The sequence below is a fragment of the Xenopus laevis genome, chromosome 1S, assembly GCF_017654675.1.
Source record: "Xenopus laevis strain J_2021 chromosome 1S, Xenopus_laevis_v10.1, whole genome shotgun sequence".
Classification (NCBI taxonomy): Eukaryota; Metazoa; Chordata; class Amphibia; order Anura; family Pipidae; genus Xenopus; species Xenopus laevis.
In genome coordinates this window covers 166041575-166059631 of record NC_054372.1, presented here as the reverse complement: position 1 = coordinate 166059631, position 18057 = coordinate 166041575, and the positions used below count along the sequence as shown (strand labels likewise).

General features: G+C 38.7%; 1 non-coding gene and 1 pseudogene across 1 annotated transcript; both read right to left on the bottom strand.

The window, feature by feature from the left end:
* LOC108705294 overlaps nt 1-18057 on the bottom strand; it is a 225650-nt pseudogene that overhangs the window by 186560 nt on the left and 21033 nt on the right.
* LOC121399586 lies at nt 7767-7903 on the bottom strand. The gene has a single exon (XR_005965159.1). It is a non-coding gene; the product is annotated as a U11 spliceosomal RNA (small nuclear RNA).

The following is an 18057-nucleotide window of genomic DNA, read 5'->3' as shown; positions in this document are numbered from 1 at the left end:
ACCCAGAGCTTTCCTGTTAACATTACAAAAAAAAACCACACACTGTTTCCTGGATAATGCAGAAAAGAGAAGTTATACCATTAGAGAAAACACACACCTGGGATTCTTGCATGACTGAAGCACCTGCAGCACAATAGCAAGTAGTGATGGGCAAATTTGGGGCATTTTGCTTCGCTGAAAAATTCACAAATCTCCCCCAAAATTTGCAAAATGGCGAAATGGCGAAAAATTCTCGAAATGACGCCAACCATTTTTTGACGCTGCGCAAATTCGCTGGCGAAAGTGTGCCAGCTAATTTTCTCGGCGGTTTCACGAATCGTGGGAATTTGCCGTGAATTTGTGCCTGGCGAATAAATTCGCCCATCACTAATAGCAAGTCAATAGAAGACTGAGACAGAGCAAAATTATATGAAATGCAATGTACAAAAGGGTTACTGTATTGTTTTCATTGCTGCCTGTCAAGTATCTCAGGTTAGAAGTAACATTCCCACACCATCAATCTGACTGACTACATTTTGCTCCATCAGCTGACACTTTTTCTGTGTCAGAAGCCCGACATGGAGCAGAAATAGCATCTGCGGAGCACATTCAGAAAATACCTGCTAAGACTACAAATAAATTATTTATTTCAACTCATTACCATTGACCTTTCACAAATTTACATGCTGCCTCATTTCCCTTAACCCGCATTTGAGATAATCATGCCCTCAGTTACTGGAGTATAAATAATATATATCTCCAGTCATCCCGTGTGGCTCTGTTTGTGCAGTGTCCTCAGATAAACAATCAAATAAGCAGAATCATACCCGTTCCACAATATATCTGCCACAGCGGAGAGAAGAAATAGCAACTATTTCTATGCTGTAAATACGTGCAATTATTCTTTTTAATAATAAAAATTTGCTCTCTTAACCCTATCACTGACAGATGATTTTTTTACTTCATTTGATTCAGCTGCCTTTTTGAGCACATATTTTGCTCTTTCAATTTTGGGGTACACATACGGGACCTGTTATCTGGAATGCTCGGAATGTTTGGGTTTTCTGGAAAAGGGATCATTCTGTTATTTGGATCTCCATATCTTAAGTCTACTAAAAATCATGTAAACATTAAACAAACCGAATAGGGTCGTTTTACCTCCAATGGATTTATTATTGGGCAGATTTATCAAAACTTGAATTTGGAATTTATTTGAATTCAAAATATACTCACAACTCGAATTGAAGTTTATTTAAGAAAAAACTCAAACGTCTAAAACTCAAATGAATATTACCACCCTGAAAATTTGAATTGAGTTTTTTTCTCCGAAAAAAAAACCTTGAACTTAATGAAGACTAATAACATCTTCAAATGGGTCACTGGACCTCTGCCATTGACTTCTACATGAAATTTGTACATGAGATTAATCCTCCCCCCCTTATCGGCTTTTAAAAGAGAGCGACTGCCCAGACCAACACCCATTTCCAAAGGCATGGGGCCACCATTTAAAGGGATGGGTGTGGGGGGTGCTACAACCACATGGAAGCTTGACCTGCAGCATAGCTGCTAAACATCTGAACAGGATAGATCTTGCCTTTGGAAATGAGTGTTGGTCTGGGCAGTCTCTCTTAAAAGCCGCAAGCGGGGGAGGATTAATCTCATGGAAAAAATGCTGTGGTCTAGGTTATCTCTCCCCTTTGAATGCTAATGGTGGGGGAGGACTAAGCCCTATGATTGAAACCAATGGCCATTATTTCTGGTAGTGCTTATATGCCGGGAGGCTTTAGCATTTGAGTATTATAACCAGAGGTAAATAGTTAGGGACCGCTATGTGGGTTTTCCCTTGACGTGGTATGGTGGCTTATCGATCTTATGATTATAATTTTGTAACTAAAAAACCCCTGTCTTTGTAAACACATGCTTCTGTATAGATTACTTAAGTCTACTAAAAATCATGTAAAATTTAAATAAACGCAATAGGGAATGTGCATTGACAGAACTCTCTTCTTTTTCTAGGATGAATTCAACCCAATTATCAACAAATTCTTCAGGATAATGTTCAAGCATCAGTCACAAATTCGAAGTTACGCAGGGGTTGGACATTCCAACAAGACAATGACCCTAAACACACTTAGAAATCTACAGAGGCATTTATGCAGAGGCATAAGTACAATATTCTGGAATGCCCATCATCAAAAATCTATAGGATGATATGAAGCAGGCTGTCCATGCTCGGCAGCCATCAAATTTAACTGAACTGGAGAGATTTCGTATTGACGAATGGTCAAAAATACCACCATCCAGAATCCAGACACTCGTCAAAAGCTAAAGGAGGCGTCTAGAGGCTGTTACATTTGCAAAAGGAGGCTCAACTAAGTATTGATGTAATATCTCTGTTGGGGTGCCACAATTTATGCACCTAATTTTGTTATGATGCATATTGCATATTTTCTGTTAATCCAATAAACTGTATGTCACTGCTGAAATACTACTGTTTCCATAAGGCATGTTATATATTAAAAGGAATTTGCTACTTTGAAAGCTCAGCTAATGATAAACAAAACTCCAAAGAATTAAGAGGGGTACCCAAACTTTTTCATATGACTGTACATTTAACTGCAGGACTCTGACAGGAGGTGGGAGGAAATGCAGTCTGCAATCGGTCCGAGTACCCAGGCAGGGTGCCCATGGACAGCTGGCATTGCTAGGGGACAGTGGTCTTTCCGCCCAAAACCCAACAACTAGGGATGTAGCGAACCGCCGATAATGTGTTCGCGAACGCCGTTCGCGAACACCGGCAAAAAATGCGAACAGTTCGCGAACAGTTCGCGAACTTCGAACATCCGAAAATCGTTCGATTCGAACGATCGAAGGATTTTAATCGTTCGATCGAAGGATTTTCGTTCGAATCGAACGAAAATCGTTCGATTTTAGCGACCGAATGGTCGAATGGTCGAACGATTTTGACGCGAACGCCTATTGGCGAACGTCGCGCGACGTTCGCGAACTTGCGGCGGACGCGAACAGCCGATGTTCGCGCGAACAAGTTCGCCGCAGAACAGTCCGCGACATCCCTACCAACAACCTTGCGGGTATTCCGAGGTACCCGACCCGATGCAGGACTCTACAATATAATCCCGAATCAGGGCAGGTAAGACTTTCGGGTGAAGTTTGGCAGGTTTGAAGGTCTTATAAATAGCATGTTTTACTCATTGACAAATTAATTTTACTTTTTTTCTGAGCCTCCGCACTTTTAGGGGCAGATTCACTAAGGGTCGAATTTCGAAGTTAAAAATACTTCGAAATTCGACCCTCGAATTGAAATCCTTCGACTTCGAATATCGAAGTCGAAGGATTTAGCGCTAATCCTGCGATCGAACGATCGAAGGATTTTTCGTTCGATCGAACGATTAAATCGTTCGAATCGAACGATTCGAACGATTTTAATTCAACGATCGAAGGAAAATCCTTCGATCAAAAAAAGATTAGCAAACCTATGGGGACCTTCCCCATAGGCTAACATTGACTTCGGTAGGTTTTACCTGCCGAAGTAGGGGGTCGAAGTTTTTTTTAAAGGGCAAGTACTTCGACTATTGAATGGTCGAATAGTCGAACGATTTTTCGTTCGATTCGTTCGATTTCGTTCGAATTCGAACGAATTTAACCAATTCGATGGTCGAAGTACCAAAAAAATACTTCGAAATTCGAATTTTTTTCATTCGAATCCTTCACTCGAGCTTAGTGAATCTGCCCCTAAATGTTGTCACTTCCAGTTTGATGGTGGTCAGTGAGTTGTAAATAGGGTTGCAAATAAGGCATTTGTGGGTTATGTAGCGGGTAAAAACCTTGGCTGCAGGTCTGGGTGTGGGTTTCCAAAAACTGGTTGCAAGCAAGACTCTACAGCACAATACCAAGTTATTAAATCACTGCACCATGAATAAGCTTTAGATTGCAAGACCAAAAAAGGCGTATATCAGTCTAGTGAAAAAAGCATATGATTGGAAAATACACATTCTAATTGCAAAAGGTAAAATATCTCTTTTTACTTTAATCTCCCAAACTGCATGACTTTGCTAAATTTAGTGTGTTTTATGCAATTCCTGAATATTACCTGAACAATTAGCCATTTACAGTATATCTCCTTATGTCTGTATGTGCAAAGACAAGAGTCTTTTGAAAAGATGTATGGTATTACCACGGCATATGGCAGTATATGGCATGTAGAAAGCCAAAAATAAAAATAGCTCAGAAATTATTATAGGGGAAAAAACAAGTAATCCAGAACAATGAAGGAGGCAATCACTAAATCACTAATTATCCAACAAAACCAAATAGAAATTTTAAACAAATAAATACCTGATGGTAACTAAGCTGCAAGAATCCATATTCATGGCAAAATAAGGCTACTGTATCAGGTTTATTTATCTTGTCATTGTTTTAAAGGGGACCCGTCACCCAAAGAAATTATTTAAAATCCTATTTTATCACATTAGTCAAGCAAAATTAACTTTAATTACACTATATAAATTATTTGAATCTTGTTTCCTTCAGTCTGGGATTTCAAAATTATAGCAAGCAGGCAGCAGCCATTTTGTGCACACTGTGTCATCTAAGAATCTTGTTTGTGCACCAGAATGGGGGACCTGATGTCCATTTCCATGCCCTGGCTACACAATTAAATGGTTAAGAGAATGGGGGAATGTGTGGAGAGCTGTGACATCTAGTAAGTGCTGAATAGAAAGTGAAAGTATTTGTCTGAGGGGCAGACAATATTTGATTGACAGCGGAGATTTTTAAATGAGCTTGCAACAGCTATGAATGCTTTAATAAAAAATAGAAATTGGATTTCATGTTTAATTTGAAAAGGACTTTTATTATACAGATTTTTGTGTCTGGGTGACAGGTCCACTTTAAGCAGATGTAAGTATTGTAGTATAGCCATCCAAATTCCAAAGAAACTCTTATCCAGAAAACTCCAGCTCCCACGCATTTCCGATAATAGGTCCCATTACCTGTAGAATTCAAGTTTTGATGGAAACTCTAGCTTGCCATACTTTTATTATTCTCAAGTAGCTGTTTGATGACTCAGAAATCAAATAGATATATACCATTTCAAATTATTCAGCTTGTACTTTGTATATAACAGAATGTAAAGAATCCGATACTGGATAATTAGGGAGTTCTTTTTAAACAAATGTACAGCTGTGTGATACTATTCCATTTCACTATTACATTTTAAAGATGGAGATAGGTCTTATGTTTTTAAAGTAAACCGGGTAGGACCAGGCAAGTTGCATTGGTAACTCTCTAATACATGTATGAGATCCATTATTCGGAAACCCATTATCCAGAAAGCTCTGAATTACAGAAAGGCCATCTCCCTTAGACTCCATTTTATCCAAATAATTCAGATTTTTAAAAACAATTCCCTTTTTCTCTGTAATAATAAAAAAGTACCTTGTACTTGATCAAAACTAAGATATAACTCATCCTTATTGGAAGCAAAACCAGTCTATTGGGTTTATTTAATGTTTACATGATTTTCTACTAGACTTAAAGGGGAGCTGTCACCCGAAAAAAATATTCCAAATCCTATTTATGGCGTTAGTCAAGCAAAATGAAATTTAATTACACTGTATAAATTATTTGAATCTTGTTTCCCTCAGTCTGGGAACTCATAATTATAGCAAGCAGGCAGGAGCCATTTTGTGGACACTGTTATTAAAGAAAGTCTTGCATCATCTCAGAATCCTGTTTGTGCAACAGAATGGGGGAACCGATGTCCATCCCCATTCACTGGTTACACAATTAAATGGTGAAGAGAGAGGGGGAATGTGTGGAGAGCAGTGACATCTAGGAAGTGCTGATTGGAAAGTGAAAGTAATTGTCTGCCCTGCCTCTATGCCTAAGGCATAAAGGAGGGGCAGGCAATATTTGATTGACAGCTGACAGTTTTAAACAAGTTTACAACTATGAATGCTTAAATACAAAAAATAATGTGGATTTCATCTTCAATTTGAAAAGGACTTTTATTATATAGCTTTTTATGTTTAGATGACAGGTCCCCTATAAGGTAGGAAGATCCAAATTCCGTTATCCGGAAATCCCCAGGTCCCGAGCATTTTGGATAACAGGTCCCATACCTGTAATAGAAACTAACAAATACAAAAATATATTTTACAGGTACTTTTATAACATTATATATAAAAAAAAAAATCACAGCACCAAATGCATATAAAGATTCCAGCTAGTTTAGTGATTTGGGGGTTTTGAGGGGTGTCTGAAGGAAGGCACCAAATATATCATTTCTGGATCTAAAATCTGAATTCTAATCTGTACATTCACATTTGAGCACAATCATCAAACTTTACTCTGCAAACAAAAGTGTGTTTTTTCACTGAAAGGTGAACCACCCCGATTCAACGGGTTACGACATAACGCCGGAATGCATGTCAGATGAAGTCGCAGCGTTGATCTGACGTGACACAACTGTCGGATGCAGACGCTGCACGCTGCATCTGTATCCGACAGTTGTGTCACATTGGATCAATGCTATGACTTCATCCAACATTTCTATCTCTTACCTTATTTCCGTCGCATACGATTTGTCGCTGGCGTTTTGTCGCAGCATGTCGGATCGCACTAAAAACTGCCAACTTGTGCAATTCTGAGAAACTCACCAGCGCCACAGGTTACCAGGGGTGGCAAAAAAATCACTCCTGGTAACTTTAAGAGCCGAATTTTTGCGTGGGAGGAGGGGCGGCAGTATGGAAAAATCGCCCCTATATATATATAAATGTAAACACACACACCAAAACAAACTGATTTCAATTACTGCCTGGAAAAAAAGTCTAGTTAAAAGAAAAAGAGACACACACAGATGAGATTACTACAGATTAAAAGCAATTTAAGCGAATATCACATATCCACACAGAACACTTTTATATTCACAAGCTGAGTGCTAGAAACACTAATACTGAAATGAAAATGATTTCTTCCTCAACGCTTCCCAAAGCTGGACTGCAGGTGTAAATTGAAAAAGAAATTTAAAGTCAGTATTACTGCTAAAGACTCCTAGTTAGGTCAAGGCCGTCAAGCTATTAAATCACAAATAGAGGCGTATTATTGCAATGCATATAAAAAAGAAAAAAACACGTTATAAAGAAGTTGCCTTTATGAAGTCTGATTCCAGGGTGCCACAGGCAGGATTAATGTGCCAGTATGGATTCTATTAGCACTTCCAGCGTAACAGAAGCCCAAAACATAGTGGAATTAAAATGCATATATAAACAACAAATCATGCGTCCTCTTAAAATAATTATATAAAGAATAGATATGGACACACTTATATATGTGCATCTAAAATGGGAAACTCGTGCTAGTGATAAACAATCAGAAATAATCAGAAGTTTGTATTAGAAGGCAGTTTGCAACCATGTCAGGGGATGATCCTGGCCCCTCTGCCTCCTGAGGAAGCAGCAGTTGCTGCTGTCGACCCTCCCCTCCCCCGTGCGCTTACCTTTTTGCGCCTGAGGGGGTCCACTAGGGCGGCAGAGAGGGCCAGTACGCTAGCTCAGAGAGCCTAACTACGCTCTCTGCGCTAGAAGAGTCAAATTTTTGGTTTGAAAACCGGAAATTCAGCTCTTAAAGTACCAGGAGCGGAATTTTTGTCGCGCCTGGTACCTAGTGGGGCACTGCCGCCTGAGGCGACAGCCTCAACTCGCCCCTGAATCATGTTCCATATCATCATTTGTGATTTTTAGATCCTGCAGTTTTTTTTATTTTTTTTGGGCACCCGGGATAATGACCACAAGCAGCCCTGTTAACAAAAATGACGCTTTTGAAATCTCTTGATATCGATTCCGCACCGCGATTCTCCAAACAGAAGAACCACAATGTGCCATACACAGCACAAGCCCTTTTTTTTAGATCCTGCAGTATTGTTCTACAGTAGCCCAGCTTGTCATTTATACAGGTATCCAGCTTTCTGATTAACAGGTTTCCTAATAGGAGAACTTATGCCTTATGTTTAAGTTCCACAAACATAGAATTCTATAACAGAATAATGAAAACACACACATACACACACACACACACACACACTCCCTCTAATGTTCAAGATGTGAGGCTTCTAATAATTGAAAGAATGATAGTCTCAGTGCATTTTCCATTGTACTAGCTCCCCTTTGATCTCCTTCACTACTGAGCTGAGAGTTAAATATTCTGGGTGGTCCAACATCAGGTTTTGGTGATCTGACTCTCTCTCTATTGGTTGCGTTCAAGGGCTTCCTATCATCAGCATTCTCACAACTTTATTAGCTCAGTCAGATAGTACTAACATCTCCATTGATCTTATACCATTCTCAGACAATAACACTTTTGTAGTTCACTAAGAACAAATAACGGTATGAGCTCTTGAGATGTAATGCTCAATAACAAGGTTGAAATGAGGAGAAACTTCATATTATGAGTAAGTCACGTTAATGTTCTTGCTGCAAAAAATATAAAATCAATCCTGAATTGATTTTTGCGTATATATTGTTATTGTCAGAGGATTAATTGATGAGTTTTTCATTTGATGAGTCAGGTGGAATAGGCTCCTAGGCACAAAGTGAAAAGAATTCTAATTTACTCTGTTTTCTGTATCATTCGGGGATTTTGTCTAGTTTGATGTTTCATTTATTGCCACTAAACAGCACACGAAAAAGTGGGGATGGTGAAATTCTAGAGACTAAAATAGTGTTTGTTTTCATTTCTGATGAAGAACACAACATGCAAAGTGACTTATTTAATTGCTGGTATTTATCCACAACAAATTACAGGTATGGGATTTATTATGCATGGAACCTGCGATTTGACAGATATGGCATATTGCTGTAATTATCCTGCCTCAAACCTATTAAGAATATAGGATTGTTTTGCCACCAACATGGATGTAAGCAGTTTAGTTACTGAAACGGTACACAGTACTGTTTTAATATTGTAGAACAGGATGAATAAAAAAACATTTGCATAAAACTGACTACGGGAGATGGCTTAAAAGGAGCTTTCTAGAAACCTAGAAGCTTTCTGGATTTGAGATCCCATGCTTATACAAAATTTGCTAAAACGCTGAATAATCCGAATAGGGTATACAAATGTGAGACAAACAGAATGATCTATAGTAGGTTAAAATATATGAAATATTTTCTTAAAATCACTTGTAAAATATAATAGAGCATACGTATATATGTGTATACAGGTATGGGACCTATTGTCCAGAATGCTTAGGACCTGGGGCTTTCCGGGTAACGGATATCTGTAATTTGGATCTTTGGATTAAAACATTAAATAAAGCCTGGTTTTGCTTCCAGTAAGGATTCATTATATCTTAGTTGGGATCAAGTACAAGGTACTGTTTTATTATTACAGAGAAGAAGGAAATCATTTAAAAAAAATTGGATTATTAAGATAAAATGGAGTCTATGGGAGATGGCTGTTCGGTAATTCTGAACTTTCTGGATAACAGGTTTCCTAATGATATATATATATATATAATCTCAGCTGTAAATCAAATATTGCCTACCCCTCCTCTATGCCTTTGACATAGAGGTGGGGCAGACAAATACTTTCACTTTCCATTCAGCACTTACTAGATCTCACTGTTCTCCACACATTTCCCCACTCTCTTTACCATTTAATTGTGTAGCCAGGACATGGGGATGGACATCAGGTCCCCCATTCTGGTGCACAAACAAGATTCTGAGATGATGCAAGGCTTGCCTTAATAACAGTGTCCTCAAAATGGCTCCTGCCTAATTGCTGTAATTATGAGTTTTCAGACTGAAGGAAACAATATTCAAATACTTTATACAGTGTAATTAAAGTTTATTTTGCTTGACTAATGTGATAAAATAGGATTTGGAATTTTTTTTTGGGTGACAGATCCCCTTTAAAATAGAGTCTATGGCAGATGGTCTACCTGCAGCTTTCTGGCTAACGTGTTTGCAACAGATCATTTACCTGTATAGTAATATTAAGTAAATATATAGTGAATAAAGTACCTCCTGTTATAAAATATATGGATAATATACAGTAAGTCACTGAGGAGTTCCATGACATATGGGTCATGGAACTCCAAGGTCACTTCTAATATCCTCATATTTTCCAACAAGGGGTACTTTATTCATAATAAACAAGAATTCTTGAGCTCTGTTTATAACTCATTTCACGGGGAGGCCCATTTATCAGGTCAATTTCAAATTCATGTGAATTTTTTAAAATTCTGATATAACCTCAATTTGACTGGGAGGTTATTTAAAGGACAAGGAAAGTCTAAAATAGAATAAGGCTACAAATGCTAGATTTTGTATACTAAACATAAACATGAACTTACTGCACCACAAGCTTTCAAAGTTGGCCACAGGGGGCTGTCATCTTGTAACTTTGTTAAACTTCTTTGCCTGACCCTGACCCTGCACATGCTCAGTGTGGTCTGGGCTGCTTAGGGGTCGTCCTAAACAAAGCTGCTTGAATTCTGCATGGCTGGTAAGTAAGGCGGGGGCTCCCCCTGCTGTTCATAAGTATGATTGTTTCCCTGCTCAGCAGTTAGGGAACATCTGACAATTCCTATCCATAGCAGTAAATGAAGGGAGAATTTCACTGCATACAGTCAGGTTTCTTATAAAAACAGTACACCTTTTTTAATTAAAGTATATTGGAGATAGGTTTCTTTTTCATTAAAGAAAGTAAAAATGGGATTTTATTTTTTTGCCTTTCCTAGGGATACTGTCATGCGGAAACATGTTTTTTTCAAAATGCATCAGTTAATAGTGCTGCTCCATCAGAATATTGCACTGAAATCCAATTCTCAAAAGAGCAAACATATTTTTTGTATATTCAATTTTGAAATCTGACATGGGGCTAGACATATTGTCAGTTTCCCAGCTGCCCCCAGACATGTGACTTGTGCCTGCCCTTTAGGATGGAACTACTTTCTGGCAGGCTGTTATTTCTCCTACTTAATGTAACTGAATCAGTCTCAGTGGGACTTTTGCCTAATGCTTTTACATTACCTTTCTTACCCCCATGTTCCTCAATGAGGGGGCTGCCATATTTGTGCAGAAGTAGTGCGTTAGCATTAGAAAATCCACTTGAAAGGTTAAGAAGGGACAGTAAGGTTGGCAAAACAGTCTTTTTTGGCGATCAGTTAAAGGGATACTGTTCCAAAACACATCAGTTAATAGTGCTGCTCTAGCAGAATTCTGCACTGCAATCCATTTTAAAAGAGCAAATTGATTTTTTATATTCAATTTTGAAATCTGACATGGGGCTAGACATTTTGTCAATTTCTCAGCTGCCCCAGTCATGTGACTTGTTCCTGCACTTTAGGATGGAATTACTTTCTGGCAGTCTGTTATTTCTCCTACTCAATGTAACTGAATGTGTCTCAATGGGACTTGGCTTTTGCTATTGAGTGCTGTTTTTAGATCTACCAGGCAGCTGTAATCTTGTATTAGGGAGATGCTATCTGGTTACTTTCCCATTGTTCTGTTGTTAGGCTGCTGGGGGGTGATATCACTCCAACTTGCAGTACAGCAGTAAAGAGTGACTGAAGTTTATCAGAGCACAAGTCACATGACTGGGGGCAGCTGGGAATCTAACAATATGTCTAGCCCCATGTCAGATTTCAAAATTGAATATAAAAAAATCTGTTTGCTCTTTTGAAAAATGGATTTCAGTGCAGAATTCTGCTGAAGCAGCTCTAATGACTGATGCGGTTTTAAAAAAAAAAAACATGTTTTCCCATGATAGTATCCCTTTAAGAAAATATTTGAATGGCTAATATTTGATCTAATGGCTCTGACCCGAAAATTTCAATCATATTCGATTTGCATTTGATTTGCACAAATCGAATTTTTCTCCTGAAAAAAAACTTGACTGTCAAGAAGGTTATTAACCAAATGGCTCAACGGACCTCTGCCATTGACTTGTAAATTAAATCGGCAGGTTTTAGGTGACAAATATTCGAATTGTGATAGATGTGATAAATTTCACATTCAAATTTGCATTCGAACAGGGGGATTAAAACTGAATGTGTGAATTTTTAAACTCGAAAAATCGAATTCAAATGTACTGTTGGACCCTTGATAAATCTGCCCCTAAGAGTTGTTTACAAGGATACAATTTACAGGATATATATATACATATATATATATATATATATATATATATATATATATATATATATATATATATATATATATATATATATATATATATATATATATAAATAAATGTTCAGAAAGTACCTGCAGTCAATCCCTTGTGATTCGTGGTGGGTGCTGGGTCAAGTTATAACATACAATCTTCAGAATGGACCCGCACTCCAAGTAGTTCAATCAAAGTGAATTTTATTAAATCATCACTCACGTGTCCAACGTTTCGGCCCACATTGGAGCCTTTATCAAGGCCTTGATAAAGTCCCCAATGTGGGCCGAAACTGGATTTAAAGAAGAAGGAAAGCTACGGAGGCATTTAATTTGCGAATAGATTAGCTGCAATAGTGCAAGCTAGAATGCTATATTTATTATGTACAATGTTTTACCATACCTGAGTAAAAAGCTCTAGAAGCTCTCTGTTTGTTTAGGATAGCAGCTGCAGTATTAGCTTGGTGTGACATCACTTCCTGCCTGAGTCTCTCCCTGCTCACTTATAGCTCTGGGCTCAGATAACAGCAGAGAAGGGGGGGGGGAGAAGAGCAAACTGAGCATGCTCACGCCCGGGGCAAGGAGGTTTCAGCTGATGGCAGGAAGTCTGATACAGAAGCCCACATGTACACAATAGAATGAAAGAAATACTGTGTTTCTCTTGACAGAGGCCTCAGAGCAGCACTACTTTGAGGGTTTACTGGTGTATTTAGGTAGACCTTTCTGATAAGGCTTACTTAGTTTTAACCTTTCCTTCTCCTTTAAAGGGGACATTTTTGAAATGGAAACTAAACCTGGGATTTTTTTTTTCAAATTTACCCTTTGGGGGTTATTTACTAAGCTCTGAATACCGGAAATTCCACGAAATCCGAAAAATTCATGATTTTTTTTTTTAAATTGGACTTTTAATCACAAATTTTTCATAATTTATTAAACCCAGAGGGCTAAAAAGCCAGAATATAAAAATACGGCATCTCAAACCTGTCGAGGTTGCATAAAAGTCAATGGGAACAGTCCCATTGATTTTTGGTCGTGTTGGGGGTTTCGGGCAATTTCACAATGTTTTCGGAGCTTTCTGGTAAAAACTCCGAAAAATTCTGAGGTTTCGGGGAAAATTCATGAAAAAATCATGAAAATCTGAGCTTTTCTCGCAAAGCAAAAATGTAATAGTAAATAAGCATTAAAAACCTGAGTGGGTTAGATCGGAGTTTGTAGCAGCCGATATTGAGATAAATTCAGAACTTGATAAATAACCCCCTTTGTGTTTGTCTGATGTGTTTTTATTTTCCTTATGGTTTATGATAAAGATTTTATAATAATTATAAATATTATTAAGATTTAATTGTCTCAGCTTGCTATTGTAGTCTTGAATTTTCATGCCATAGTCTAAAGGGGCCTATAAGCAGCCTTTATTTTAACTTCCCATTGCCCTCTTATTGTGTTATAACCTACTTAAAACAAATCATGCGGGAGTCATGGCCTAGTGACACAGATGTGTAGCCTGCTTTCATTGGAGGAATGACAAAGAGAATAAACCCATATATTGAGTATTCTTAATCTTTAACAATTCATAGTAACATAGTAACATAGTAACATACATAGTAAGTAAGGTTGAAAAAAGACACATGTCCATCGAGTTCAACCTTTTTTTTTTTTTTATTAACTACCTATCTGCCAGTTGATCCAGAGGAAGGCAAAAAAAACCCATCTGAAGCCTCTCCAATTTGCCTTAGAGGGGGAAAAATTCCTTCCTGACTCCAAAATGGCAATCGGACTAGTCCCTGGATCAACTTGGACTATGAGCTATCTCCCATAACCCTGTATTCCCTTACTTGCTAAAAAGCTATCCAACCCCTTCTTAAAGCTATCTAATGTATCAGCCTGTACAACTGATTCAGGGAGAGAATTCCACATCTTCACAGCTCTCACTGTAAAAAACCCCTTCCGAATATTTAGGCGGAACCTCTTATCTTCTAATCGGAATGGGTGACCTCGTGTCAGCTGGAAAGACCTACTGGTAAATAAAGCATTAGAGAGATTATTATATGATCCCCTTATATATTTATACATAGTCATCATATCACCCCTTAAGCGCCTCTTCTCCAGCGTGAACAGCCCCAATTTGGCCAGTCTTTCCTCATAGCTAAGATTTTCAATACCTTTTACCAGCTTAGTTGCCCTTCTCTGTACCTTCTCTAATACAATAATGTCCTGTTTGAGTGATGGAGACCAAAACTGTACGGCATATTCTAGATGGGGCCTTACAAGTACTCTATACAGTGGAAGAATGACCCCCTCCTCCCTTGACTCTATGCCCCTTTTAATACAGCTCAAGACCTTATTTGCCCTTGATGCTGCTGACTGGCATTGCTTGCTACAGCCAAGTTTATCATCTACAAGGACTCCAAGGTCCTTTTCCATAATGGATTTGCCTAGTGCAGTCCCATTAAGGGTATAAGTGGCTTGGATATTTTTACATCCCAGGTGCATGACTTTACATTTATCAACATTGAATCTCATTTGCCACTTAGCTGCCCAGATTGCCAGTTTGTCAAGATCATGTTGCAAGGATGCCACATCCTGGATGGAATTAATTGGGCTGGACAGTTTTGTGTCATCTGCAAACACTGATACATTACTTACAACACCCTCCCCTAAGTCATTAATGAACAAGTTAAATAAAAGTGGACCCAATACTGAGCCAAGGGGGACCCCACTAAGAACCTTACTCCAAGTAGAGAATGTCCCATTAATAACCACCCTCTGTACCCAATCCTGTAGCCAGTTTCCTATCCACGTGCAAACGACTTCATTAAGCCCAACAGACCTTAGTTTAGAAAGCAGTCGTTTGTGGGGCACATTTCTTTTCTTAGCCTTCCGGATTGCTGATTTACAACATTTATTACAGTGTTTATATTCATTAAATGCAGCTTCTGTCCCTACAGATTTGTAGTTTTTAAATGCCTTTCTCTTCTTTCCCATTAACTTCTTTACTTCTGTATTAAGCCACACAGGATGATTCTTAGAGCGTCTACGTTTAGTCCTTAAGGGAATAAATTGAGAACAGTAATGATTTAATATCATTTTAAAGGACAACCATTTCTGTTCTGTGTTTTTAGCTGAAAACCTAATGCCCCAATTAATGCTCTGTAGGGCAGCCCTCAAGGCACTAAAATTAGCTTTTGCAAAATTCATGGTTTTTGTTGCCCCAGTATATGTTTTTTGCACCAGACATTAAATGATATAACATTATGGTCACTATTACCCAGGGGTTCAATGACTTGCACATTTGCTATAAGTTCTGGGTCATTTGAGATCACTAAATCAAGAATAGCATTTTTTCTGGTAGGCTCCTCAACAACCTGTGCTAAAAAACTGTTGTGCAATAAGTTTATAAACTTGTTCCCATTAACTGATCTAGCAGTACCGTTGTTCCAGTCAATATCTGGGTAATTAAAATCCCTCATTATCATTACTTTACCTAAACTAGCAGCCTTTTCTATTTGCATCAGGAGCTTTGTCTCTTCCTCCTCACTTACATTAGGGGGTCTATAGCATACGCCTACAATTAATTTGCTGGATTCTTTACAATTGGTAAAGAACTCCACCCATACGACGTCTGCCCCCTCATATTCTAACATAACCTCCTCCTTTATATGAGCTTTTAAATCCTGCCTAACATACAGACATACCCCTCCTCCTTTTCTATTGCCTCTGTCCCTCAGAAACAAAGTATAGCCACTGATATTTACTGCCCAGTCATGCGACTCATTCAGCCATGTTTCGGCCACACCAATCACATCATATTTTCCTTCCATCACCAGCAGCTCCAGCTCTCCCATTTTACCAGTCAGACTTCTTGCATTTGTAAACATACATTTAATACTTGCACCATATTGAACATGTGACATGTGGTCCTCCCTATCCTTAACAGTATCCCCAGCCAAATCTCCTCCCCCATTTTCCCTTTCTTTGCCCACTATCTCATCTAACCTGTCTATCACTGAATCTTTTACTGAACCCTCCCCCCCACAGCTAGTTTAAAATCTCCTCCAACCCTCTAGCCATCTTCTCTCCCAAAACAGCTGCCCCATCATCATTGAGGTGCAGCCCATCCCTAGCAAAGAGCCTGTAGCCGACTGAAAAATCAGCCCAGTTCTCCAAAAACCCAAACCCCTCCTCCCTACACCAATCTTTCAGCCACGCATTAATCTCCCTACGCTCCTGCTGTCTCCTTAGCATTGCTCGTGGCTCAGGTAATATCTCTGAGAAAATTACCTTGGAAGTCCTCGCCCTCAGCTTTGAACCTAGTTTTTTAAAATCATTTTTGAGGACTTCACCACCTCCTCTAACTTTGCCATTGGTACCTATGTGTACCAAGACTGCTGGGTCTTCCCCAGCCCCTCCCAATAATCTGTCCACTCGTTCCACCACATGCCGAACCCTAGCACCAGGCAAGCAGCAGACTGTTCGGCATGTAGGGGCCTTGCGACAGATTACCCTATCCACCTTTCTAATAATTGAATCCCCTATAACTAGAACCTGCCTTTCCTTCCTTGCACTCCCCCCACCACCCGTATTAGAGCCACTGCCTCCCGGGGTGCTCCGAGAGTCAGCCTGCTCCATACACGCCAGTTCTGAGTTTTCCTCCCCAGCATCTTCAGCCAAAACGGCGAATTTGCTGTTTTGGACAAACTGTGGACCAGTATAAATTCGCTTATAAATAAAATCTCCATTACTGTGTTTCTAGTGTGCGCACAAAGTGGACAGTGCACAAAAGCCGTATAAAGCTCTAAAATATATCTCAGTTATACGTTTCCACATCATAATGTTTTCATTATATTCCACAAACAAAAAGGGCAAAGATCTCGGAGGTTTGAGTTCCACACAGCTATTCTATTCAAAACAGCCTTTTTCCCATCCTGGAGCAATTCAACCTAGTCCTCCGCTGCAATTAATGTTGTGTCTAAGCCAGGACAGATCTGCCCAATTTGTCTCATACTGGGGAGGCATTTCATATCTATAACCCGTCTTTAACATACTCAAGAGAACTGGTTACAGCACAGATCATATTTCCATTAAAACAACTCTTCTAAATGTGCTAAAATGCTGCTTCTAAATGCCTTGCATGTACTTTCCTTATGGGCCTAACAGTTTTGAATATTTGTGACTAATGCGATTCAATTTGAAATGTGATTTCAGATATCTAATGTCTATGTTCCATTAGCTCCTGTCAGTGCTACGAAGTGTCGGTGGAAAATGGTCAACTGTTCTGTGATAAGGGAATGTTTTCTGTCAGGTGAGAACGGTGAAACAACCAAGATTATCAAGGCACAAATGTCAGATTTGCAACTACTGACATATGTAAACATTCAATAAGTGCTTTTCAAAGATTTGCAACTGGAGGAAAATGATGTGTACAATGACTGTTTAAAGGGGAATTCAATACAAAAATGTATTTTTTCCCTATGTTATTCTAAGCAACTGTCCAATATATAATAATTAAAATTTGTCGATAATTTGCAATCAAAATCAGTATTTGTCGGCCCCTTTCTGTACTGCTGGTTGTGAACCAATGAAATCAGGGCTCCCCAGCGATTTTCATGTTTCCGCATAAGTCTTGTTCAAATGTCTATGTTGTTTCCCTGAGTCAGAATAAGAGAGAGACAAAGAGAAACAGAGGGAGTTAGAGAGAGAGAGAAAGTAACAGAAAATATGATTTTTCATTAGCAATTACATGTAATAATCTAAGCAAACATATTGATGGCAAAGTTCCCATTCAATATAATATTTTCATGGTACTCAGTATTTTCTTTTAGGTTTTATGCACCTCTATCTGTATTGCTTGTACATTTACATTTATCCAACACATAAGAATGTGATCCACTGT